General features: G+C 29.6%; 1 long non-coding RNA gene across 1 annotated transcript; it reads right to left on the bottom strand.

Moving 5' to 3' along the window:
• Positions 1 to 1,320: 1,320 nt before the first annotated feature.
• On the bottom strand, positions 1,321 to 5,176 carry LOC105434673. The gene is made up of 3 exons (XR_968780.2): positions 4,104 to 5,176; positions 2,395 to 2,607; positions 1,321 to 1,861 (listed from the first exon to the last, which is right to left on the bottom strand). It is a non-coding gene; the product is annotated as an uncharacterized LOC105434673 (long non-coding RNA).
• Positions 5,177 to 9,666: the final 4,490 nt, after the last annotated feature.

Below are 9,666 nucleotides of genomic sequence, written 5' to 3'. Positions count from 1 at the left end.
GTCCTTCGAACCTCTTAATTCCACTAAAATAGTTGGACGGATAGGCTTTCAGATAAGATAATATCATATCTTCAACTCAAACCTCTAATTTGTCAATATTTATAATTCATATTTGCACAATTACTAATACATTTTGTTATATTTTTATAACTTTTTAAAAATGTTTATATGTACTCAATTATTTTTATAAAATTGCTTCCAATTACAACTATTTTATATATAAATATATTACAGAAATGGCGTAAAAGGAAGAATCAAAACTTTTCCTTCAATATCTCAACAAAGGTTGGACAAATAAATCCATAACACTCTCATCGTATCTTTAAAACCAACAGATATATTAGAAAAAAAGCATCAAAGGTCAAGTACACAAGAGTCAATGAAGAGTCGTTAAAAAACGGGGAAATCAGGCTTTGAACCAAAAACTCGAAAGGGAAGACACACTAACATTAAATTGAAGCATAAGATACTCTTCTGAGAGCTTTCTTTTTTCAGCCTTAAAAGGTAATATTGAGAAGAAGATACTAATTAAGTTGGTATTAGGAAAGGAGAAGTGATCCAGAAGAAGATACATCAAAACAAACATGCCTTAAACAACTCTTCTCCTCAATTCCTTACATTCCTTATTTTATATATATTCTTGTAATCAATTTTGTTTTTAATTGTTTTTTCTTTTATCTCTCATATTTATATTTTTGTTCTTACTTAAACTTAATATTCTTTTTTATATATTTTCTTTCCTTTCTTTTTTAATTTTTCGTATTTATATGTTCAATTTAATACTGAATTTTGAATTTTTAAATTTATATATTATTTAATTTCCAAATTTCATATTTCATTTTTAATAATATAATTTTAAAGAGACATTTTTAAAAATAGTAAAATAAATTAAAATATTTAATAACATGTAAAATTGACAGAATACATTATAAAAATTGCTATTGTGTAACTAATTTTATATGTACCTAATTATTTTTTTAAAATATAGCACCTAGCAACTTGTGACATGGAACCTACTACAAAAATGTCGATAGAGATAAAAAGATAAACCATAAGTAATTAATCAAATTCTGCTATTGAATAAGTTTGTTTCTTGTTCTAAAAAAGAGAAACAAGAAACTATTAGGCCTAATTGGGTGTAACTAACAAACAAAGCAAATTAACTTAAATAAGTTAAGAGCTTTTTTTTTTTTTTTTTCTCTTTCTAAATGGGCGGCCAACTTCAAGAAATCAGACTCAATTTACTGAAACATGCTCCCGACTAAATTTGTTCTTATTTGTTTTCTCGTTATAACAATAACCATATATATAGGCTAAAGGTTTCTACCAATCTAAAATCCTCCATCGATTTAATCAATTTTTGTATTGTTGTGGAGTACTCCATAGAAATACAATTCTTGAACCACCAAAATAAGTAAATAAAAAGTCACCTTGATGATTGGTATGCAGAAATAGCAATAAAAAAAAACTAATTAAATATTTGATTTCATACTTTTCATAAAAAGTGCAACGGAGCTATTCCCGAAAAAATCACCAGCAATTTTCCTGATACATTCGACCGTTGCTGCACTGAGAAATTGGCAATCGAACTTCTATTATATGTGCTGCCTTGCCATCCAAGAGTCCGATTGAAAGTGAAGAAGACCGATATGATTGTTTAAGGAATCAAAAACATGTTTATATATAAACCATAATAAATGTTTACTTCGCTATTGTACAACACAGAAATTGGTGATCCAACCAACGGAGATCAACTGTGTTAAGCTCTTATCTCAAGGTTTCTGATTCCATCATTTTTGAGCCGGTCGTTTCTGTACGGACGCCCCACCAAGGGGAAGGCAAAAGATTCATTCACAGTTCACTGCAATGGAAAATTACAACTCAGAAAGATGGGGAGAATTTGACTGAACGAAAAGGGGAAGAAAACAACATTTACATGGTTATTCAACATTCCAATTACTTCTATAAATTTGGAGGACTTGGGAAGATAAGTGAGAGGAAAAAAATCATCAAGCATTTACTAGGTATTCAAACATTGTTCAACTTCAGAGCATGCAAAAGGAACAAAGATGGACATGGTTTAACTCTAAAATAGTAAACAGTTGGGAAAATATGGGACTCCTAAAATTTTCTGATCATGGCATGAATGTAAAAGAGCAAACAAGTTATTCGAGAACAAATAAGAACGGAATCATGATAACTCCCACCCCGGCCAAAACACAAATGGGAGTGTGAAGTGGGCGGGATTGTGGTACATAATCGCACGGATTTTCTCTTTTGTGATAGAAAGGAAGTTAAAGTTCAAGCAAATCCCCAAGCATTGCATAGGCAGATTAAACAAAAAACTAATAGAGTTTTAAGTTAGTCAAACAATTCCTACAGTTGATCTCCTACCCTTTATATGTGCACAAGGCCAGTCTTTGAATAAACACAAAATAATGGATTAGGATCTCCACGTTCAATGGGCAGGTTCAGGTTGGAAAGAACCATCTTCTGAAGTTGAAACAAAATTTCGGACCATGCCATCTCTAGGCTCTGCGTATTGATCCCTACTCAGAACTACATACTTTGTCAATTTCTTCCTCCACTGCTTTGAACTTGATCTGCCTATATATATATAGCTCTCTTACCATATGCCTCTCATATACGATGGAAAAAATGAAAAGCGATTTCTAAAATATAAAATTTACACGGAATGATATCCTATTGAAGAAAACGATTCAGATGTCACCAACAGATTACAAGGAACATATGAACAATCCATTCCTCAACAGGTAGAACCAACCGGCCAGTATAATATAAAAATAAATAAATAAAGCAAAACAACACAATTTTTTATCCAGCTAGCAAGTAAAAAGCTTTCATTTTTCACTACATGCATCCTGTATCGTGATGTTGTTTGGATGTTAAAAGTCAGTATTTCACCTCTATTCATTTTCTTGTCGCACACTAAAAAGAAATGATATTTCTTTGATCGATGAACTTAAATTTAGTCACGGAGAAACTTAATTTAATTTTGCAGGATTCCATCAAATTATTAAATAAACGGACATAGAAGATCTAGATAGAAAATATTTACATACAGCATATATATAATAGAATGGCATTTCAAATATTATTAAAAAGGGCATTCACTAGTTAGCTTTAATCAAAAACTTGTATTTACAAGAATCCTTATAGCCTTTAAAAAATAGCATTTAATTCAAAATATTATTCACAGCATCAGTAGAAGTAGCAGTTACATATGAAGCAAACGTAAGAGAATTGAAGACTAATGTGACGCCTAAGCTGAAGTAACAACAAATTAAATTCCCTTGATGGGTCTGAAAAATTATTGTTCCCTAATGTAGTATTTTGTCCAACGTCGTCACCTAACAATTATTACTCTAATGAGGAAATTGATATAATTGCGCAAAAACGTCACCTCAACATATGCACATTAAACTTCGAAAAACAAGAAAATCTCGAGCATTGAACAGCTACTCAATTAAAACGCACAAAAAACTGACATTTCGCTTTTATAAATTTTAAAGATTCAACCTAAAAAGTAAAATATATCACCATCACTAAGCCACGAGAAGGGGAAAAAAGGTTACTATACACAGTGAAATCAGAAATTTTAGGATCTAAAACTATTGTGATGGGGAAATTCATTGGGCCAATTTAAAATAGTGTGGCGTGCAAAGGTCTAAAAATTCAACGAATAGCGATTTCCTACATATACAAAAAGAACAAGAAAGAAAAAGGCTAATAGGCTTCGCTATTTTACAAATTACGAAATTATAGATAGGTTTCTCCAATTAACATGCATTGTAAATCGTATTAATCATAAGAACATGATCGGAAATTAGATTAGAAAATTCTCCATTGGTAATACAGTAACAACAATGGCATTCAATATCTAGGTTGCATAGGGGGTATTAAATTCAATATCTAGAGAAGCTCCCATCAGCCATACTTTAGGAGAAAACAGACACCGATGTTATGAATTTAAATCAAAAGCATGCGCGTAATAACGATAAATTAATACATCAAATGACAAAGAGTTTAACATGAGAAACAAAAAAGTGTAGCGCGCGCGCGAGAGAGAGAGAGAGATATACCGATTAGGAGAGGACCGGCCTATACGATGTAGGCTTGAGAGAGGTCCCGTTGTTCAGTATTCTCTCACGATCGTGGCCATAACACCGGCCAGTGAGCAACATGAAAAGCAACGCTTCTAAAGAAACAATACTGCAGAAATACAATTCATACAATTCGGAGTCCAATAACCATTTCGTTAATCCATAAAAGAATATCAAAACTAAAACCGAAAAAATCGATGGAGAAGAATTATGAAACTGGATCCGTTTAACGAATCTGACAGAGAGAGAAGTGAGCACGCAAAAGTATTGATATACACTTTATAGCAACTGCCTCTGGGTGCTCACTCTCTTCTGTCAAATTATCCAAGGGACAGTGAAAAACTAACCAAATTCAAGAACGATAAACAAATAATTTTCAGTAAAGAATCTTTCACATGTATAACGGAGACAAAAAAAAAAAACCGCGTATACACATAGAAATCCGCAGAGCGAGACGGGAGAGAGAGAGATCGGAATCATCCGATAATGATGAAGAAGACGATATGAACCAGATCCAGAGTATGAAACAGCACAACGCCGCTCAAAATTCAAATCATGAACACAATATTTGATGAAGGAACATACATTTTGTGAAGATAATGGAAATTAATTAGGGTTTTTAGGTTCAGTAGGAAATAAATAAGCAATTAAATAAACCAAAAAAAAAAGGAAAAAAGAAACTGAATTCTCTCTCCTCCATGCAGGACGTCGGTAACAGTGCCGACAACACGTAATCAAAAGCTTCTGAAAGACAAATCAAACAGTGCCGCGAGTCGGCGACGACGGTGACCGTCGCAACCATTCTTCAGAAAGAAGAAGACGACGGGAAATCGATATGAACAGATGAATCAAAAGAAAGAAATTAGAAAAACAAAAAGGAAGAAGAAGAAAAAAAAAAAAAGAGAAAAAGAAGATCGATCCAATAATCGGAGCGATGGATGAGCAGTGAGGTTGGAATGGAAATGATGTTTATCAGTTAAATCAAAAACTCTCACTCGCGGTTTGTTTTTATTGCGGAAGAAACACACAATGGATCGAGATCTTTCAGGACGCAAACAATAATTTTTTCTAAAAGAAAATGGAAATAAAAGGAGGGGGAATCAGGTAGTTCGCTCACACTGATGTTGTGTAATCAAATGAATTATGTACATACGTGTCAGTAGAATATTGGATGGAGATGATTTGTCGAGGGTACGTGTTGAAGGAGTACGGAGAGTTGTTACTTGGAGTGAATCTCCACCGTAGAGTTTTGTTTGGAAATAGAGGGATTAATCCCCGCTGTAGGATCATTATCATTAGCGTGGGGCCACCAGATATTTCTCACCGCGTTGGAGAATGGTATAATTGGAGTGCGTAGGGCCAGGCAACACCAATAACCTCAATACATATTTTAAAGAAAATCCAAGTATAGTTCTTACTAAAATTGTTTCAAATATTTATAAATATAGTAAACCTTTTTTTCTTTTTATGTTTGATTAACTCATACAAACATCTATTAATCACTAAAATAATATATTTTTATCTACACCAAAAACATATAAATCAAATTTTTGTTATATTTATAAATCTTTTTGAGTATTTAACTATATTTGAAAAAATGTAATCTTTTTATATATCATTAATAAGTTAATAAAAACATAATTTATAATTCAGAAAAGAAATCAAAAGATAGAAATAAAAATATATCAACTAGATAAATAATTAAACTATAAATTGAGAGTTGAAATACACGGCACATAGACTATATATATTGACACGAAACTTGAAGATATTATGGATCATAAGATATTTTAAATTTAATTATCAATTTAGTTTTCTGAATTATATAATCACGTTGAAAGTTTTGAATTACATATGATGATGAACTTTAGGTTATGTTCAATAAATCCTAACCATCAGATTAATAAATTGGTAATGGGACCAGAATATAAATATAAACTAATAAGGGACAATGGATCCATATATGTTTATATATACACACACTCAATTTAACCAATGACTTCACATTAAAAAAAAAATATCGAAAGCTTCTCTTTTGAAAAAATTAATGATGAAAGCCTGTTAATTAAAAATATCTTCGACGACTATTGTTATTTCTTAGTTTTTAAAATATCCATCTATACTCTGAATTACAGATATGGTATTAATTAAATTATGAACTTTACAGGCTTATGTTTTATTTTAATACCCTTAGTAAAGTTGATTTAAATGGATATATTCATGTAACTTTCAAGTTAATTAGTTTAATACATTTGTGAAAATGAGTACAAAATTTCAAATGATATAAATATTTATCTATAGTATAAATTGATCCAATGCAGTGTGTAAATTGATAGTGGTTCATTTTTTAAGGGAAACTAATTATCTTTTATTGAAATAAAGTTTTAAGTATATTGATGATGAAAAAGAATTTGAATGTAGGACATCTTGAGCCATGGTACACCCAAGTAAGGTTTTATGATTGAACTTAAGGAGTTTGGTTTAGTAGTAATTGACATCACATCTCGTCCTAGAAGTGGGAGATTCGAATCCTTCCAATTTGTTTGGAGTCATAACAAGTTTTGACCTAATTTTTATTTGAAAATATGAACATATGAGACTGGGATTACACCGAAATATATATATATATATATATTATAATCAAATGATTGGTTGTTTCTATCAAAACTTATATAATGTTTTAAATCAACAACCATATTATACATTAATTAAGATCAGAAAGTCTTGGGCTTGGATAATTACTTTTAAGATTGGTTTACAAAATAATTACAATTTAGGTCTTAGTTTGTGTGTGAGATAATTTGGTCCCAAGTTTTGAAATGCATAATATGATAATGAAGTCTAAATTTTGTATTTGACAATTAAAAGAGTTACAAATATGTCTTTAAATTTTTTCTTATATATCCAATAAATTTCTCAATTTTTAATTTGGCCATAAAATGTTTTCAACCTATCAACACATACACAAAGCTAATCATAAAACACATAATGAAAGTTGCAATTATACTCTCAAACCTTCAATATCAATAATTATTACTCTTAAACTCACAATAATTATAAAATTTGGATCCTCAAACTTCTTATATGATGAATACAATGTATATAATGAAATATATAAGTTTGAGTATCTAATCTTAAAATTTGAATAAATTTGATGGGTATAATTGTAAATAGTATTTAGCATTAATTTAGAAGATGATACCGTTATAAAAGGCTTTTATAAGGATAGATTATTACCTGATTTTGTGTACCAAATTATATATGTTGTATCTGTGTGTGTACATGGATATGAATATGTTTAACTCTAATATCAGAAATGGGTGGAACTTTAATTTGCAGCATCAATATGAGGGAGCCACTAAATTAATAGCCAAGAAATTTGACCACCTGGGACCACCCTTTCCATTTTCTTTTTGTTTTACTATTTTACTGAAAAATGGGAAATGTAATAAAATAATTTTAATACTATTTTATTATTTTTTTCAATAACTGTTACATTCACATATTTGGTGACCACTTCACCAAAACCCTTTCCTTTCCCCATCTAGGTTTTAAAGCCTTTTGTTTAGGGTTGAAAGAGACTTCCCCCTTTTTTACATTCTTAATTCTACTTCAACAATTACAAACTTCTCTAATACTCATTCCATTTAATATTAACACATTTATTTGTTGAGTTTTAATGGGATCCAATGCATTAGTGTATGTATAATTATACTAGTCTACATTTTTTTTAGATAGATGAAAGTTTAATTTCCATCCTTATGCTTTAATAAAACCATATAAATAATCTCCGACTTAATCAAACCATAACACTAAATTAAAGCTCTCTCGTGAAAATCTTAATAGTTAGTTTTTCCATGTTGATATAATTGTTTTTTCATGATTTTCTCTTTACCTTAAGTATAATTCTTTTTAATGGTAAAAGTTAATATCAATGGTCATTTATTAGATCTTACATTTCTTTTTACAATGTGTCACTAATTTCAAACGTGCTATAGCTCGAAAATTCAATTCTTTTATAACAACATTGTCTAAAACTCTTAGTGCAAACTCTCTTTAAAAAAAAAAAAAAGACGTTAGTTCTGCAAGCAAAAAATTGATATTAGTTAGAAGTATGAATAGATGATACTTTCATCCATCATATCCTAATCTCCTAAATTCGTTTGTTACCTCTTTTAGGATGTGTATGAAAAAATACTCCCAACAAAGGCTCATTTCCTTCTAATTTTCAAGATGAGATGGAAACCTTCGTCTTAAAAAGAATACACATTAATGATATAGAGGAGCTCACCCTCTGCCCCTTCTTTTTGGTTTAAATATATCAGATAATTAATTGTAAATGTAAATAATATTCATTTAATTTCCAATAGATCACAGTATTGGTAATTTTCCAAATAAAAGGGAGAGAGAGTATTTAGAAATATATATATATATATAAACAAATTAAACTTTTCATGTATTTAAGAGAGAAAAATGATTAGATAATTGTAATTAATTGACATTTAAGAAAAAGGTTTGTTTTAATCAGGGCTTTCTATATTTAGAAGATGTAGTATGTATATAAAAGTATTAATGAAATGTTATGATAAAAGTTGAGCTTTGACACATTAATTCATACAATAATTTTGAGAAGAATGTGTTAATGTGAAATATATTGGCACATTTGAACTCAAAGCCAACTACATTTCTCTAAATAGAAACGATGAAATATGATTTATTTATTTTTAAAAATTGAGAAAAGAATAATAATAAAAGAGGTAAAAAGGGAGGTGAATTTTTCAGATGAGTGTCAGGTAGATAAATTAATGGTAAAGAAAGTGGGAAAAGAAAAGAGATTTTATGGGAAGCAGAGACCACGCTATTAAAGGGGGAGTGATTATTCCACGTATCCAACTTCCTTAATTTAACAACTCCATATGAAAATAAATTAAATAAAATAGGTACTTTTTTTTTTCTCTCTTCTTCTTGGTTTAAATAAATAAATGAAAAATGTAGGGAAAAAGAGCTTTTTAAGGTTTTTATTAGGGTTTGATAATGGGTATGGTATGGTATGGAGATGGACCACTCTCTCAACTACTCATCCACTATTGTATCTATAGCCTCTCTTGAAATAATGAACCATCATTTAATAATTTGTTCAACAAAGAATCTTTTTATTTCTCCCCCCATCATTTACAATTAATATATCAACCTTATTCATCTTTTATTTTCTCCTCTCTTTTCATAGTTTTTTTTTTTTGTCTTAATACTCCGTTCATTTTTTATAATTTAAACATGGTTTGTATTCTTTTATTTAAAAAAAAAAATTAGTTTAACGATAATTGACATAATTTTCTAGTTTAAACTTGAGAGATTTTTTATCTACATCCACACTATCGTTGCATTAAAAAACAATTTTCATAGTTCGTTTTCTAAAATACAAGAGTCAATTTCAGAAAAACAAAAAATGGTTTAGGATAGTTAAATAAATAAATAAAAAGATAATAAATATAGAAATTCAAATGTAAAAGTAACGTTTATACAGTTGATTTTCAAAATTTAT

This window comes from Cucumis sativus, chromosome 2 (genome assembly GCF_000004075.3).
Source record: "Cucumis sativus cultivar 9930 chromosome 2, Cucumber_9930_V3, whole genome shotgun sequence".
Lineage (NCBI taxonomy): Eukaryota > Viridiplantae > Streptophyta > Magnoliopsida > Cucurbitales > Cucurbitaceae > Cucumis > Cucumis sativus.
Note: the sequence above shows the minus strand (reverse complement) of the source record. Positions and strands in the feature narration are given on the sequence as shown.